This window comes from Ursus arctos, unplaced genomic scaffold (assembly GCF_023065955.2).
Source record: "Ursus arctos isolate Adak ecotype North America unplaced genomic scaffold, UrsArc2.0 scaffold_13, whole genome shotgun sequence".
Lineage (NCBI taxonomy): Eukaryota > Metazoa > Chordata > Mammalia > Carnivora > Ursidae > Ursus > Ursus arctos.
Window position 1 is genome coordinate 29,854,329 of NW_026622797.1, and position 19,233 is coordinate 29,873,561.

General features: G+C 35.4%; 1 protein-coding gene across 4 annotated transcripts in view; it reads right to left on the bottom strand.

Annotated features, from left to right (window-relative positions):
- The window catches only part of EYA4 (EYA transcriptional coactivator and phosphatase 4), a 295,955-nt gene extending 278,709 nt beyond the window's left edge, over positions 1–17,246 (bottom strand). For 2 of the 4 annotated variants that reach the window (XM_048226015.2, XM_048226014.2), the window contains exon 1: positions 16,975–17,220. The gene's annotated coding sequence lies outside the window, so the exon portion shown is untranslated. Of the gene's footprint in view, positions 1–16,974 lie in introns of all 4 variants that reach the window. The other 2 variants (XM_044386350.3, XM_048226017.2) reach the window with 2 other exon arrangements.
- Positions 17,247–19,233: the final 1,987 nt, after the last annotated feature.

A 19,233-nucleotide genomic window follows, 5' to 3' on the forward strand; every position in this document is an offset into this window, starting at 1 on the left:
TGATCAATTTCATTGTCACAAACATAATGCAAATTAAAATTATGGTGAGACATTATTATAAACACACAGAATAACAAAAAGGAAAAGGCAAACGATAACAAGTGTTGGGGAAGATTTGGGGGAAAAAACATACTCTTACCCTCTGCTACAGGGAGTGTTATCTTGGTTAATCATTTTGGTAAACTTTTTGTGAGTCTACTAAAGCTGAACATATGCGTACTCTATGACCCAGCAATTCCACTCCTAGTATATATCCACCAAAACCACAAAGTTATGTTCACCAAAAAACAAAACAAAAACAATAAACAAAAAACATATGAAGAATATTCATGGCACTGTTCATAATATCCAAACTGGAAACTACCCAAGTGCCATCAACCATCAACAGTAGAATGAATAAATTGTGGCACCTTCACACAATTGGATTATATATACAATGAAAATGATTCACAAACCCACGCAACAGTATACAGGAATTTCACAGGCATAATGTTGAGTGAAAGAAGCCAGACACAAAATAGTATGTACGGTATGATTCGATTCAAGTAGAGTACAAAATGGACAATATTTATGCCAATATTTATTGGAAGTTAGAATAGTGCAGACTCAGGGATATAGTGCTTGGAAAGGGGTTTTGGGCTATTGGAAATGTCCTATTTCTAATCTGGGCGTGGGTCACATGTGTGTGTTCGCCTTCATTGAGTTGCACCCTTATGACTAGTGTACTTTTTCTGAATTTATGTTATTTCTTCAGTAAGATAATTTTTCAAAAGAGATGAAGGAAGACCTCTTCTACAATACATTAATCTAAGTATCACATCAGTGAGGTAGCATTTATCAGATTAGTTAGCAATCTCCTTGAAAAGCAAACAGAAGAGACTTGACAGGATGAAACTGAGGTCAAGAAATTTCGTTATGGATGGGAAGGTAGCAGAGAATCTGAAAGAGTTATGAACATAGTAGGCCCAGATGGAGAGCTAGTGTGGGTCCAGCTGCATTTCAGATGCAGCTGTGCATACCTCAAAGGGCCTGGATCAGGGCAGGTGTGAGCAGGCAAAGGAAAAGAGAAAGAGATTCTGGGATATAAAATGAAAAGCTGGAGGGTAGGGCCTGAAAACAAACTTCTCTTATTTCACAATTTGCCCGGGGCTAGACCTAATCAAAAATAATGTTGATGTTATTCCAAGTGACAATAGAATTTAATTAAACTTTCCCTAATAATTCAGAACAGTATACCTTTCTCCCTGCAAGCCTTGGTGGTCTTATACAGTGTTTCTTTCTTAGTTCTTCATTTACAATTCACTAGAAGAAGGCTGAAAATGGGGGAAGGAAGTGGGATTAAACCCACATAGAACATTCATACTGTTCAGATTTCAGACGGTGAAGGTTTATCAATAAGACCACGTGATAGTATACATGAATTACAACTCAGAATAGTTCCAATACTAAATACAAGGGTTTCAATTAACGTTATTTCAGAGATAACTTTTATTTAGGGAAAATAATTTTCTGTGTTCATTCGTTCACTTATTCCATAAATACCTGAATTCCCATCATATGCCATTATTTGGTACTTCTCTTCAAATCTATAAGAACATTATCTATAGAAACAGTCCCAAGCATAAATGCCTCGAAGAATTTGAAATTATGACCAAAATATAAATCATAAAAATTTGAAATAAAAGAGATGGCATGTACCCCAAATAGAATGTGTTCTTTAGAAATCCTGCTTATGAGTTAAAAAATAATGGTAGAGAATTGAGAAATAAATAAAATAGTATAAAGTATCCTGCACTTGAAATTCTATTGAATGTCTCTAATACCAGTTTGAAATGTTGACTTTTCCCTGTATGTTTAACAGTATTACCATGCGAATATTGAGCCCTTGTAATGGAACCCTTATGGTGTTTATTTTTGTCTACATATTGAAATGGCACTATTGCTACGGGGAGAACATGTAGTAGAGAAGCCACTTGTTTTCATCTCATTTTCTGGGACCAGTTACTCACTTGGGTTACAACAAAGACCACTGTTCCCACAGCAGTTTTCAATCTCTGGGGATTCCATTCTTTCTTTTGGTCAAGGATAACAAAGATGGCTTCAAACTAAGAACTACAAAGTCAACTGGAGGTATTCAGCTTCTTTCCTTCCTGAATGATCCATTCCTCTTGGCAGTAAAAACTTTGCTTTTGTCTTTCAACAAAAATGTTATTTAATCTCCATAGGGTTTCAACCCTGTGATTCCTTTTTCCTTCCTACAACCGATTTCCCCATGTTTAAAAGAAGATACCTGGCTCCTCATAGTTTGAAATACAACACATATCCTTAAATCAACAGGTTGTTTTGAATTTAGGAAGTGAAGTCTGATCAACTGATGTTTGTTTGTGGACTTCTTAATACTCAGGAAAGGGCTGGTCCACATTTCCTAGGTTAATCTGGCCCTGAGTCTTAGAAGCATTCTTCTGGAACACCCCTTACCCTAGAAACTCTATAGGTATCTGCAATTGCAATTAACAGAGCTCTGGAACAGAATTCTAAATGAGATATAAAATTATTCTTTGAAAGTTGTACATTTTTTGATTCTGGTTTTCAAGGCATTTTTTTCCTTTTGAGGCTTGTCATAATCTTTCTCTTAAGGTAACCCTCATCTTCTCCAACACAAATCACAGAGGGCTTATGGATAAATAATTCCAGTGTTAACTGAATGCTGTAATTCTGCCTCATGACACTTTGTGTGATGTTACATGAATACCATAGGGGAATGATGCTGTGTAAATCCAGATTCAGGAAGAGAACTTGGTGTCATTTATATCTATAACCAGTGCCTTCAGAAGGTTACTTAACCCTCACGTTTTCTTGATCAATAAAATTAAAACAATTCTTCATTATGTTATTTGGACAGCATTTCAAATGGTTGAAATATTAATGGAAAAGTCATTGAAAATTAACATTTTCCAAGAATTTTGTTTCCCTGAAATTTAATAATTTAAAGGTTTTATTTGACATTTTTGTTTTTTTAAGAATTAAAGCATTGATAAGGAGCTTTAAATTCCTCTAATTTACAGATGGGCAAAACATCTTTTGAGGATATCTGCCACTTTCTGTGTTACCAAGAACTCAATCAGGTACTTAATCATCATTGTTCCCCCAAAGGAAATATTCCTCACGTATTCTAGAATGAACAATTCTGAATTTCTAGAATGGCACAACTGAACATAGAGATTACGAACATGCAGGTTAGCCTGAATCAGAGGGAGTTCTAGTAAATTACAGCTTCTTCCTCTTATTATTATGAAAGAACAAAATGAAAGTGACCAAGAAATAAATTAAAGACTATATATACCAATTCAAATAGAATGGAACACAACATGAAAATAATTTATCATTCAAGAAATATTTGCAATAACCAGGCTCTGACTTCAGTGTACTGGAGGCAGGATGTGGGTGAAGGGGTGTGGAATATGAGCCTTATGGGGACGCCTATTAACATCCCTAAAGCCTGGGTTATCTCATCTAAAAAATGGAGTCAATATGATACCCACCTCATGAATTACATGCGATAATGGGGATTAAACAAGTTAATTCCTGTAAATTATTTAGCACAATACCTGGAACATAGGTTACATTCAGTAAATATTAGCTGTTTTTATAACTGTCATTATTATCATTTTATATACAGAGGATTATTGTTATTCATGGTAGTTATGTTCTAAAAAGTCCCTTCAAACATTCTGAATCATTACCCTTAGGGAAAATACAGGGTTAGGCTCCCACAAACCTGGTCACAGTATTTTCGTCTACTGAACAATATATAACACTGTTTTATGTGTGCTTCCCTTTAAAGACACCTTCTTCAATATGTATTATTGACTCATTAACATTGAACTCAGCCAACAGCACTATAACTCATACAGCTTATCTAGCACACCTATCTTCTTCATAAGTCCCATCACAGACTTCTTGCACTGAGAAACACTAGATAATACTTTAGCACTACAACTGGGGGCCATTTTATATAGCAAAATCATCACTACAAAGCAACAAGAATGTCAAAAAACATCACATGAAATAGACCGTGAAAAGAACAGTTGCTCAACCTCAACTGAGAGTGTGCATCTCTGGAGACTCAAATTTTCTGCTGCTGTGTGCACATGCATGTCTGCAAATCACTGCAAGAACATTGTGAGGATTGATTTTGGAGTTACAAATAAATGCTAGCTAGTGGGTGAATTCACAAATACAGAATCCACAAAGAATGAGGATCACTGTATTGAGCATTTGAAAAACTAAAATAAATTCTGTTTGCCTTGATAAGAGTTTCAGGAGGGAAGTGGCAGGACACGAAGTTTGGAGATTGATGCTCGTGCCAGGAAAGGCAGAATCTGGTAAGCCCTGTTAAGAAGTTACTCCTTTTTCTAATAATAATGAGGCCCCATCACTAAAACTTTTAAATGGAAGAATGTCATAATTAGATTTGTGTTTTATAAAGAGCAGTGGCTTATAATGAACACTAGAATAGAAGCAACCCCTAGAACCCCTTGTACATGGTGCACATTCAGTATTTACTGAATAAATTCCATATTTACTGAATGCAATATAGAGATTAGTTTTGCCTGGGCTGGAGGCAAGGCTGGAGGTAGGGAAACTTTAAGATGATACTGCTATTCAATGTTGTAGTCGAGGTTCTGGCCAGGGAATTAGGGAAAATAATAAAATAAAAGGCATTCAGATTGGAAAAGAAGTAAAACAATCTCTATTTGAAGATGACATATTATACATAGAAATTCCTAAATATTCCACTAAAAACTATCAGAATAATCAATTTCAGCAAGGTTTTGGGATACAAGATCGGTATACAAAAACCAATTGTTTTTTATACAATAGCAGTGAGCAAACCAAAAATAAAATTAAGAAAACAATTCTATTTACAATAGAATAAAAAAATAAAATACTTAGGTGTAAACTTAACCAAAAAAGCACAAAATGAATACACTGAAAACTGTTGAAAAAAATTGAAGACCTAAATAAAAGACATCATATTCATAGATTAAAAGACAATATTGTTAAGATTGCAATAGTCCCCAAATTGATCTGCAGATTCAACATAATCCCTATGAATATTGCTACTGTTTGTTGTTGTCATTGAGAAATTGACAAGGTGATACTAAAATTCATATAAAAATTATTTGACCCACACTAGCCCAAACAATCTTGAGAAAGATCGAAGTCAGAGGGCACACAGTTCTTGGTTTGAAAACTTACTGTCAAGCTACTATAACCAAGACAGCGTGGTATCAGCATAAATACAGACATAAAGACCAAAGGAATAGAATTCAGAGTTCAGAAATAGACCCTTACATTTTTGGCTGGTTGATTTTCAACAGGGGTGCTAAGACATTTCAATGGGGGAAAGAGTGGTCTTTTCAACAAGTTGCTGGGACAACTAGAAGCCTCATGCAAAAGAACGAAGTTATACGCCTAACTTGTGCCATAAACAAAAATTAACTCAAAATTGATAAAAGATCCAAATGCAAGTTTTGTAATACTACAAACTCTTAGAAGAAAAGAGGTGTAAATCTTTCTGACCATGAATTTGTCAATGGTTTCTTATGTATAATTCCAAAAGCTTGAATAACAACAGTGCCAACTAAACTGGGTATCATCAAATTTAAAACTTTTTTGCTTCAAGTGATACCATCAAGAAAGTGAAAAGACTACCACAGAATGGGAGAAAATTTGCAAGTTATACACCTGATAAAGGGCGTGTATATAGAAAACACAAATAACAATTACAACTCAATAACAAGACAACCCAGCTAAAAATAGACAAAGGATCTGAGTAGGCAGTTCTCCAAAGAAGATATACAAAAGCCAACGAGCACACAAAAAGATGCTCAAACATCATTAGCCATCAGAAAATGCAAATCACAACCACAGCGAAATACCACTGCACACCCACTCGTATGGCTATAATCAAGAAGACAGATAGTGACAAGTGTTGACAGGGATGTGGAGAAACTGGAACCTTGATACTCTGGTGGGAATGTAAAGTAGTGTCGCTTCTTTGGAAAGCAGTCTGATAGTTTCTCAAAAAGTTAAGCCAAGCAGCGCTATTTGACCAAGGAATGCTCTTCCTAGGTAGCTACCTGAGAGAAATGAAAGCATATATACACACAAAACATCTACATGAATGTTGATAGAAGCATTATTCATGAGAGTCAAGAAGTGGAAACAGCCCAAATGACCAGCCACTAACAAATAGATAAATAATGTGATATATCCACACAATGGAATATTATTAGCAATAAAAAGTAATGAAGTACCAATAGATGCTGCGGCACAGATGAATCTTGATAACATTATGCTGAATGGAAGGGGCCAGTCACAAAGAACTTCATATTGCATGGTTTCATTTATATGAAAAATCTAGAAGAGGTAAATCCATGGAGACAAATATATATATATTTGTATATATATAAATATAAATATATAAATATGAATATATATATATCTCAATATATATAAATATATATATATATAAATATATATATATCAGAAGTTTCCAGGAGCTAAAGGGGGCAGAATGATGGTCAGTAACTGCTCATGTATATGAGGTTCTTTGTGTGTGTTGGGGGGGGGGTTCTGAAATGCTTTGGGATTAGATAGTGGTTATGGTTGCATAACTTTGTGAAAATACTAAAAACCTCTGCAATGTACACTTTAAAAGGGTAGATTTTATCATGTGAATTTTAGCTAAAACTATTTTCTTTAAGAATTCTATAGGATTTCCAATTCTGATCATGATACAGTAACTGCTAAGAGAATTGTCTTCCCGCTGTTAATCCATACAAACATGGATAAAACTTACGATAGAAAAATTAAAGCCTCAGGGAGCAGGTGGTAAACAACTGTCACCTTTGAGAGAATGGAAAAGCATGAGATAAGCCTTATTTTTTCTGAAGCTGAGCACATATAACTGGAGTCCAAGTAGAAATAGTAATTTGGTGTGGCCGAGGAGGAATTTCCTGACTTCGCAGGTGTAGAAGAATGTGAAATTTGAGGGGCAGGTTCCCAGTATCGAGGGAGTTACTCAGATGAGTGGGGATAAGTAAGCATGAGGGTTCCATCACTTCCTTGGCCATGGCTTGGACTCTGAAAGCAGCAGAGAACAGCTCCTGTGAGGCAGAGCTGTGATGAAGATTTCAAAGTTTTCTCTGTGTAGGAGGGTGGGAAGGAACAAGGAAGAGAAGGAGGAAAATGATGTGAAGAATAGAACATACAAATGGATATATTACATAGGCACAGTGACCATAACCATGGCAGGTTTGATTTTTCAAATGATTAAACAAATCCAAAAATGTCTTAAATAATTATTAAGTGTTATTGACAATGTCAATCCATAAAAATTTAAGAAAAATAAGAATAAATCCTGTTAAATAAATATCTACTAAGTTTCATATCCAAAAGACCTATTATTTACAAAGAACACCACTGTAGAGGGAGGATAATAAGGAAGGTAAAGTCAGAATTTAGTGGAATTTATTTAATTTGACAGATTCTTTTTTGGGTGGGATGAAGAGTAGGCGAGAGGAAGAGTGATAGGGAGAAGGGAGAGAAATTCTAAGATAATTTATACACAATAAATTATTCTCTAAAATAGAATTCTTCCAGAAGTATGATTTTCCAACAAGATCACCCCCATTAGTCCATCCATGTAGGTGGAATCCTTGGTTTAGAGTCAAAGTAGGTACAATTATACTAAAAGCACTATTCAATTTTAAAATAAGGGATTAATGTCCGCAAAGGTGTGAATCAATCTTTTCCAGTTAATATCTGGCCCTTGTGTCCTTTTCATTTGAGTAAAGAATACATCTGTCAGTTGCAAACATTTATTCACCTATTAGCTGGGCCGGACAAAAAAGCCAATTGAAAATGAGGCTAGGAAAAACATGAGCCTAGTCTTATCACATTAACAAGTGATTTTAAAAATTGTTTTAACCTTGTAGTACGTGGTTAGTCATCACCATGTGCACCACTAACTCAAGCTAGATACTTGTTCTTTTGCCAAATAATGTCACTTTAAATGTGTGCAAATATCAATATCACAGTGAAATTTAGGACCTAACTTCTGACAAGGTGTGACCACATGCATGGTAATGAAATTTCATCTGTTCTCTTAAAATTTCTCCTCTAAAGATGCTTTATTTTAGGAGAAATGAAACCCATTTAAGTTTAAAATATCCATTCAAGACAGCTATGAAAAAATAAACTCTACTGAAAAAAAAATCTTAGCTCTAAGTACATATATGGATTTGTTATTCACTGTAACTCTTTGGTAATGTTTTCTAAGGGACTAAATTTTTTAATACATTATGTATGAGAAAGCAAAGTTTCACTGTGTTGTATATTAGGTTAAACCCTTTAAAATAAATACTAGACAGTGAAATTCATCACAATATGCCTTCATTTAACATTTTCCTGCAGCTAATGTTCATTTTTTAAAGGGCTGGCTAAGGGCCCAAAGAGGATCATGTAACACTGAAAAAAATCCCAGATCCCTGGAAAACATTATAGAGACATTCCAGTATATTTAATTTTTTAAAAATGATATTTGTCAAATTGTTAGCCATCTATTAGACTGTGCACTCTATGAATATACCACCATTTTACAGTGTTGATAATACATCTTATTGGACTTCCTACTAGCCAAGAGTTCCTGGTAAAATATTTTCCTACCACATAAGCCACTAGTCATCAACCATGTCAAACAACATTTTCAATTTGGATAATGAAATTCTAAGTTGACTATACTCAATAAATAACAGAGATACATAATGTTAATCATATAATATTTTAAGCACATTTGAATTAAGCTATATAACATATAGGAATTTAAGGCAAAACATTTATATTGATCTCACATACATAAATCTATTAACTGCTATGTTTTACAAATGTATAATTTTTAACCCAGCCTTCTCCAGAATGGAATTTAATTGCATATATGGCATATATGTATTTAAAAACTAGGCACAGAAATCTGCTTTAAAAATATCAAATTAACATAAGCTCTGTTCTCTTTGATAGATAGATAAATGGAGAAAATATACTAGATATAAAATTAACCATTTCATTCTTTTACGTGCACAGTTCAGTGGCATGAAGCACATTCATGTTGTTGTGTAAACATGGCCACCAACCATCTTCAAAATTTTTATCTTCCTAAACTGAAACTCTGTACCCATCAAAAAATAAGTCCTCATTATCCACCCCAGCCAGTACAGTAAATACATTCTACTTTCTGTCTCTATGATCTTGATGAATCTAGACACCTCCTATAAAGGGAATCATATGCTGCTATAGGTCCTTTAGTGACTGGTTTATTTGACTTAGCATGATGTCTTCAGGGTTCACCCATGTTGTACCTGTGTAGGAATCTTCTTCCTTTTTAAGCTTGAATGATGTCCCATTATATGCATCTACCATCAATGGACACTTTATTCAGCCATCCATCACTGGACGCTTGGGATGCTTCTACCCTTTAGCTATTGTGAACAATGCTAGTATGAATATGGGTGAACAAATACCCATTCAAGTCCCTTCTTGCAATTCTTTTGGGTATATACCCAGAAGTGGAATTTCTGGGTTCTTTGCATATATTTTTAATAAGTTCTCAGATCTATCCATGGGCTCATTTCATATTTTAAAGGTGATTGTTGCTTTTTTGAGGGACTCGGTATCACCATATCCCTCCCCTTAGAGTCTTCACAGTCAACACATTCTCCTTGCCAAGGAAGCACTGATAAGATCACTCACAAAACAATGGGAAGAGGTTTCTTAAGATGGTCTACCATTCTTGACCTATTTATAAATTCTGAATATTTGTTTTGCTTAGGGGGACTTAAGTTTTAGCTTTTGAAGAATCAAAGCTGGAAGAAACTTGGGGAGAAAAAAACCCCCACAAAACATGGTGTTCATTCCCCAGCCTTCATGAACAGTCTCATCCTGATTCAACGTAACTCTCTTTTATTGAAGGCCTCTACAAGACAAAATTTCAAAGCCTTCCTTATCAATCTCCTATGTTCAAATCTCTTTCAAAAGAAGTTTCTTCATATCTAAATAAAATCTAACTTTGCTGTTACTCTTCCTACTCTGTTCCTTTGCCAGCCCCTCCATTCACTCCTTTCCATTCTGAACTCCACATCACTCCCAAAATGTGCACACTGATCTTTGGAAATTCAGTGTTAAATATCATCTCTCTTGGAAGTCCTTCTTGATCTTTCAGGATGATTATAGTTACCTTGTTTGAAAAAATGGAGGGAAAAATGTCCTTCTTTCATTGATTTGTTGTGAGAACTTGATGTAAAAAAAGGATATTCTTAAGCACTATCTAACACACATGGTAAGTTTTCAATAAATATTGGTTGTCATTACCAATGAAAACAACGTTTAATAGAGGATGAGAAATGGTTGCTTCCTATCATTGTATTAAATTTTTCTACATATAGAAATCATTATTACTTTACCATTTAGCCAAATCGTCTTTTTGTTTTCTTTTCTACTAAATCTTATTTTCTTACCTTTTATCTATCCTAAGCTTTCTTCCCTAAATCTTCACTAAATTATTCTCATCTACTTCAGCTTCACAGTCCCATAGAAATTAATTTCAAGTCTGGGAATTAAAAATGTCAAATACAACTGGAGATGGGAAAAGGAGAGATGCTTATTTAATATTAGTTAATTGTTTGCCATCTTTATAGTGCACAAAATATGCTCTTAGCCTTTTTGGCTCACAGACTTCCCTTGCAAATATGATGAAAACTATGGATTGTTGCTCACCTCTTAAAAAACACACACTTACAATTTTATATTAAAATTCTGGAGATGTATGAACCCCCTGAATGTTCCAGGAATATGCATAGATCCCAGATCAGCACTGAGTATTGTATAATATAAACATAAAAATCTCAATCGTTCCATTTTCCTCTGAAATACATTGCAGATTTCTTGCCCCAATATTTTATCCCATTCTACTACTTGCTGTCTACACCTCTTTATTGATTTCCAATGGTTAGATCAAGGCTGATTTAGCCAAATGCTCCAGATACTACAGAGAGTGATTGAGGGAACAAGGTAAGGGATTATGTCTATGAATAGAATATACCATTATTTCTTTTCCTTGCACTTATATAAACAGTGTTAGGAAACTCCTCGTCAGGCACAGAGGTTAACACATTAAAGAAATGTTAAATTCTTTAGCGTATTTGAAAATCCTAAAACACAAAATTCTGTTCTGAATTCACATAGTCACTAAGAAAATGTACTTCAATCCAGTGTCCTTCTAAAAACAGTTTTTCACTAGACTACACAAAACTTTGAACTATCCTGGTAGATTTTGTAATGTTCTTGTGAGGTATTAAAATAAATTGGATAACAATCTAATTAAGGTAGACTAAACTTGATTCATCCGAGGACTTTTACATCAGGGAGTAAGATTTCTTTCTAGTCTATAATATACTTATACATATTTTTGTGGGTAACCTGTCTCATTTGATAGCGCAAACTATTACCACTAAGAACAGAAGAAACACATAGAACAAACTTACCCCCCATGATGAGCAAAACATTTTAATTCTAAACCAAATATGCTGGGTACCAAAAAAAGTCCTAACAATGTCTTCCAGCGATACTGTAATTTTAAACTTGGTGTATACTAAATGGAACTTTAACTTCATTTTGGTCATAATTTACCTTATTACATGATGTTTGATTGGCAATGCCTTATTCTTTGATACTCGGAAAGTGCTCCAGAGAAGTACATGCAAATGGTCAACCATCCCTATTTGCCTACTTGCGTAGATTCAGTAGTTGTAAGTTCTGCTGTGTATCAGCAGCAACAGTCAGATGACACCACTACCCTTGAGTAACAGACATAGAGAGTGGTTAGGGACTCAAGGTATCACTGAGGAGGAGCTTGACGATATGAGTGAGAATTTAAGGCAACTGCTTCCAGTCAAGTTGTGGAGTAATTGATGAGCAGAGGGGAAGGAAGAAAAAGAGTGATTGAATAGCAAATGCTGAGAGATCATCTAATTTCACCTGCATTTTCTATAAATGAAACATGAAGTAACTGATTACTCTTAGATTAAGACTGGGGACATGGTTTAAGGGGAAAAATTAGTCATTTGAGATTCAAGAAACCTGAATTCCAGACTGAAATTTGCCATTAATATTAGGCAAGATAGTTTTTCTCTGTCTCAGTTGCCACAAATGTTAAATGAGAGGATTGGGTTAGAATTCCATGATGCTAACCTTTAACGAGGCTGTTTTCATTCCCAGGCTAATACTATTTCATTTGAACATTTACATTCTAAATATGAGCACAGTAAATGATAGTGTTTACCATCAACTTAGCATCAGAAGGTCTCATTATTATAATAGTTACAATCATTGCGCAATATTAGTAATGATACCTTTTAAAGTATGTTAAAGTTACACTTTTTAAAGTTACTAAGCAAATTTTATTATTTTTTTTATTTTTTAACAATAGACATAATTATTCATTTTTAAAAATATATGAAGCTCTTAGTATCACGCACATTTCTGGGTCCTGGAAATAGAGCAGTAAACAATATAGGAAAGGACCCTGTCCTCAAGAATAGAAATTGAGAATATTTAAATACAAAATCAAGATAATCTCAGAGTGTGATTAATTTCTTTTAAAGCAATAAGACAGTGATTTTTATGGAGACTATTGGGTAAATGTGACTGGGGGGAGGTGGGAAGATGTTGCTATAGATTAGGTGGTCACTTCTAAAAGGGAGAAATTTGGGGCATGAGAATAAATTATTTCTGCTGAGAGGCACAGAGATAGGAACGTACAAAAGTCATGTGGAAGGACCGATCTTACCGTTCAAGGAACAGCAAGAAGGTCTGTGTGGCCTAGTATGGGATAAAGTCTGAGGGACAGGCAAGGGCCAGCTTGGAGAACAAGTTAAAAGTTTCCACTGAAATATTATATACGACAACTAAGAGCTTTTAAATATTAATATAAATGTATTCAAGGCAAATTTTTGCTTAAAACCCAAGCTGACTATAGATAATTCTGCCTTCTGTGGAATGGGAACGTGGGGAGAGTGGTATGTACTCATGTGTGTGAGTGTGTACATGTGTGCACATGCGTGCATATGTGTGTGAGAGTGTGTACATGCGTGCGTATGTGTGTGAGTGTGTACATGCATGTACATGCGTGCATATGTGTGAGTGTGCACATGCGTGCATGTGTGTGTGTGTGTTTTGGATATGAGTATTTCTTAAGAGAGTAGAGTAAAACTTTTTCTGTACATTTCACTTCCTTGTACAGAGACTGGCCAAGGCCAGAGAACGGTAGTACGTGATATAAAAGTTTAGAAGCACTTAGTTGGTCTTCGTACGTGACTGGGAAACCTAGAGCTGAGTTTGGGGTTGGTTAGAGAAAGCGGATCACCGGTCCAGGTGACCTATGGCTGCAGGCCAACATACTTTTAAGTAAAGAAATCACCAGTATTCAAAATTTTGTGTCTTCTCTAAGTAAACAACTTTAGTCTTGCCAAACTTTCAGTAAAGTCAGGGACACAGACAGATACTTTTATTAGAATTGCTTTTTTTTAAGGGAATCAAGGCGGAGGACTGAGTTCCATGTTTGAACTGACGCAGAGCAGTAACGATGGAAGTGATGTAGGAGTGAGGCTCGGAATCCTATGAACTCTGGCACTTGAAGCCAGAAGAGACCATGAAAACATGAGTCCCCCAGAAATCTCAGGGACAAAATCAGCTGTGTGGCTTGAGCTGGCTGTAAGTTATAGAAGTGTTCATTTATGCATTCATTCTCAGTATCTCACCACTATAGAGTCTCTTAAAGGAAAAGAAAGTAATTGGAAGAGCCAGGGAAAGAGAGAGAGTGCGCGACTTTTTTCTTAGAAACTGTAAGCATCCACAATGCCAAAACATCAGTTTGGCGAGAAAAACAAGTCAAGGTAGTCGTTTAATACAGAGTACTCAAAATAATTGGCTGGTTGACTAAGTTTTCACTTCCCAGCAGCTTGCTTTGTCATAAAATAGACAGAGCTCAAACATAAATATTTAAGAGTAGAAATACATCCATTTTATTCCCAATGCTGAGACATTCATAAACATGTTTCAGTTTTATCAGCAAGAATCCATGTGAATGACTTGTCCCATTTGCTCTGGGATTCTGGAGTTTTAAGTGGGCCAGGGTTTTTGAAGTGTTGAAAGATATTATAAAGCACTTACAAGTATTCAGCTAGTCAGACCGCTCAATTAGCTGAACATTTATAACCTCAAAATTTTGACAGAGCATGATTCATGTAGGAATGACCCCTTGGACAACAGATGGCTTTATTGTAGGTATGCTTGAGAGAAAGCATACAAAGCAATGTGTTCTGAGGGAATAAAAATGGAACGTATAGAGAAAGTAAAATTGAACTTAGAAGCATGGATTGTACTCTTAAATAAAGGAAATTGTTGAAAAATTCAGCTGATATATTTTTAATGATAGGGTGTTTTTTAAATGTTTTATTTGAGAGGGTTTAAGACACTCACTTATGGGACACTCCACAAAAACAAAATAGACCAAAATTAATATCTACTTATATCTAAGCAACCCATCCTAACTCAGATTATAAATCTAAATTAAGTATTTAGAAAACAATAAAAGTAAAAGGGTTTGGGGAGTAAGAACCACCATGTCAACCAAAAACCTAAATCCATAACATTTTAATTTCTTGTTTTTTTCTTTCTTTTTTTTTTTTTCCTGTAGTTGTTAGGTGCTTATATTCTGCAGAAGCATTAATTCATATTTTAGGGTGATATTTTTACCACTAAAATATATCAAGTTTTGATTAAGAGGGTTTTATCAGTTTTTAAAGGAGAATCAAAGGTGATGTAAATAAAAACATATACTTTCAAGTATCTGCAGTATTTCTTAAAACTGAAGTTAATACCACATAGAAATTCACTTTGGAGAAATAAACATCAGATCCCCAAAAATACTTGACATGAATCTGTAGAACAAATGCAAAAGGTCCGTCTCATTTGGAGCCTATTACGGTACACATTACACTAGTATAACTCTTTATCCTTTCCTTTCCTTTCTTTTCCTTTCCTTTCCTTTCCTTTCCTTTCCTTTCCTTTCCTTTCCTTTCCTTTCCTTTCCTTTCCTTTTCTTTTTTCTTAACTTCCTAGGAGCACAAAACTACTCACATTACCATAAAAAAATTCATGGAACAAGAAGCAATAAACAATTTCTCCCAAAGGTAAAAAAAAAAAAAAAAAAAAAAAAGTATCTCCAATGAGAAAAAAACAGAAAGCAGAAAAACCATCAGGGAACAGGAAGGAGAAGAGGACACAGGACACTCATGCCCCTGCCAGTGCTCATTGCAGACATGTCCTGACCCCTCAGAAGAGTGTGCCCGTTGGTGGTTCGGGAGAGCCAGGAGCAGTCATATGTGGGTGATTAGATTTTCCACACTTACCGCTCCACTTCATAGATGGACCACCAGAGCTCCTATGGGGCAGTATGAGGACTGCTCTCTGACTCTACCGAGTTAGCAATAGGTAAAAACAGCATAGTCCTTAAATTCAGCACCTCCTCACAACTGTTGCTTGGTTATTAAAGTCATAATAAAGTAGTATTCCTGCTTATCAAGTTTTCTAAAATAAATATTAAAAAATTAGCAATGAGGGGGTGACTGGGTGGCACAGCAGTTAAGCGTCTGCCTTCAGCTCAGGGCGTGATCCCGGCGTTCTGGGATCGAGTCCCACATCAGGCTCCTCCGCTGGGAGCCTGCTTCTTCCTCTCCCACTCCCCCTGCTTGTGTTCCCTCTCTCGCTGGCTGTCTCTATCTCTGTCGAATAAATAAATAAATAAATAAATAAATAAATAAATAAATAAATAAAATCTTTTAAAAAAAATTAGCAATGAACAATCAGTAAGGACAAAAAATGAATTAGCTTATACATTTTCCCCTTTACTTAGTTACTTCTCCCCTTAACACTAATAAGAAGCATTTATGGACTAAAATGCTCATTCTCAACTAATTGTTTATATGAACTGTAAATGTACACTTTAATATTCTCGTGCTTCTTTGGTCCTCATTACAACTCTGTAGACCAGGTTATTATTTTTCTTATCCTCATTTTATAGATGAACCTGAAGTTTAAAGAAAATAATTTATCAAAAATCAGACAGCTGGTACAGACTAAAGCCAATATTAAATACAGAACTTCTGCCTATAAATTACAGTCCACCTCCTTCATGCACCTATTAACCATAATGACTCCAAATAAATATTCTTCTAAAAAATAATTTATTACAAGACCTGTTATCCACCCAACAGGGACACATACTAAAAGTATAATTCTTGAGTAATTCTCTGGGCGATCTTGTAAAAATGTACAGTGCTCTGAAGATCATTGTTTATACATGCAAAATGTTTGTTCAATGTTCCTAATTTGAATGACCCGGCAAGTCAGAAAAAGATCATACTCCAGCATCTTAGACATTCACTATTAATTCCTCAAACCTTTTCTTTATATATGCTTTTTCTTTTTCTAGTTTGAAGAATAAGAAAACCCATTAGGAAAGTTAGCTGTTACACGTAAAACTGAATTAAAAGAAGAAGTAATCAGGAACAAGAGCGAGAGAAGGAGATCTAACAATGATGCTAGGTTTGGGAGGTTATTTAATCATAGTATTAGTTGAAGAAAAAAATCAAACACTGTGCTCTGTGGGCACACATAGCATTTCTACGTACAAGAATGATTTAAAGTTGGCATTGGCTATAAATACTGTCCATGAATGAACTTTTAGAATTAAAAACAAAAACAAACACAACACAGTATTACCGATAGAAAATACAATTTAAATGCAGAACGGTTAATTAGCAAGCATGGAATATTCCACAAATTACTTACAAGGACAAGCTAAGCCCTATCAAGGCTTCTGTGGTCTGCTTTTAGGTGAGATATTCGTTGTCACCGTGTAGATTTTTTGCCTTTCTGCTAAACGTTCCATGACTTTCTTGACAAGACTGAATGTAAGTTATTCTTATAAAATACCAGAACTGTCATAATTATGATTTTTAGTATTATCCAAATTAATTACAACTTCCAGCAGTGACACGGACTAAAATAGCAAGAGCTGCTGGTGATCTAAAACTACTCTCAGCATGTCCCAGCGAGTACTTGGCCAGGAGCACATGTCGCTTAAAAAAAGCACGTAACCCTTTAGACCCGACAGTCAATTAAGGCCTTGGTAGAAATGTCAGCCATAAGAATGAAAAGACCTTTCAATTATTTACATACAATTTTCCTCTAATTAGTGAGAACTGATTTTAATTTTTTCCCCCTCTTTCCTCAAACAGGACCATATGGGATCAAGTTTAGAAGGGCAGCTGCTTCATTAAAGACAGAGAGAGAGAAAATGAGAGCAAGAGCGAGAGCCAGGAGAGAGAGAGGTAGTTTTTCTTGTCAATCAGACCTCAGGATTCTTAGAGAGACGGGGTCAGCAAATGCTGATTAGCTTTGCAGTCTTTAAAGATTCGTAAGGAACTTAGGTAGCAGCGGCCGGGCTGATGATGGAAAACAATACAACATTTTCAAAAATGCCTGACAAAGAAAGTACAAAAATAATCAGCAGAGTATCGTGTCCCAAGCGCCCGGTGTCTCTGTGGTACAAGAGATCTACTGTTCTACTTTGATTTGGTAGTTGTATGGCTTGCCAAATAACTGCACATATACATAAAAATATATAGAGATAATGATTTAAATATAGTATAGTCAAAATCATATCTTAAAATTACTTTTGTAAAGCAATTTTGAAAAGACTTGTGAAATATATGAGTAGAAATGACTCTGGAGTAAGTGTAAGTACTATCCAATCTCTAGTATCTCCCTGGAACTGGCATATCTTTGGGGCACCGTTTGGGAAAACCTTCACAAAAGCACGTACATTTCATTTTTTTATTCTATGGAATGGACAATAATGAAATAAAAGTTCATTTTGCTGTTGTTTTCATTTTATTTCTAGATTTGAGGATATCTATCTTCAGAGGAAAGAATGTTCTGAGTCTTTCTAATTGCATTACCTCTTTAATAGAACTTTTTAAAGTGTTCTTAGATCGGCTTATGAGGAGAGACTTAGACGTATTTACACTTTCAAAAGTAGAATTTGAAAACACATTACCTTTCAGAGCCTAATTTATTTGTATTTATTTGTTTCCAAATGTTACCTTGGAATTTCCACATGGGAATTTCCAAATGAGGTAGCAGGCATATGATATTTCTCTAGCAGTTTTTACACGATGCTGACAGTAAGAAAGATTGACATAAAAGAAAACATTAAGCATTCACAGTTTTGTTTCCATTTATCCTGACATTGTTATTTAAGACAAACTACCTAAACTTTCTTAAAATCCAAACGTGTGCACAGGAGCCCAGCAGTGCTCTCCGTCTGCCACACGTGGCTTTAATTCAAATAAGAAGTAATTTCACCATCTGACTACAGGTTAACTATCCCCAGAAAATCCTCCTGCATTCCCTGTACCACTGTGTGAAGATAGGCCCACACCAAAAAAACAGAACATTCAAAACTGAACCGAAAACACCCAGGGAAAGTCAGAATGTACAGGGAACAGCTTCTGCCAGCTAATAAGATTCCTTTCTGTGCTAATAGGATGGGACAAAAACATCCCTTGATTCAGTTGTGTGGGCAGGGAAGTAGGCTCTTAAGAACCTAGGAGTATGTGCAGATTTTGCAGAGAATGGTAATGGCTTTCTCTTTCTACTTTCTCCCATCTTTAGACTGAACCATTATGGAGAAATACAAAAACATTGTAGAAGAACTCAATCTGGAGTTCTGGGACAGAGAGGGGCTGCCCTTGGAAAACTTCTATTCTAAGGGATTGCCAGTATATTTCAGTACAACAGTCTCCAATGCCACCCGCAAGCTTGTGTAACCTCATGAAGGGCCGTAGCTGCCAGCTGACTTTGTGACAATCAAGTCCATTGGCCCACACATTCTCTTCTCTCAAGCTCCTGGAAGAGTTACCTGTCTTCTGTCAAATGCCTTCTGTCCCCTTTCTACCATCAGTCACTTCTAGTTCAGAGAAAGTTTCCCCTAGTCCTGAAGCTGTTGACTAACGAATTCTTGATTCTCCTACCCTTCACATACCA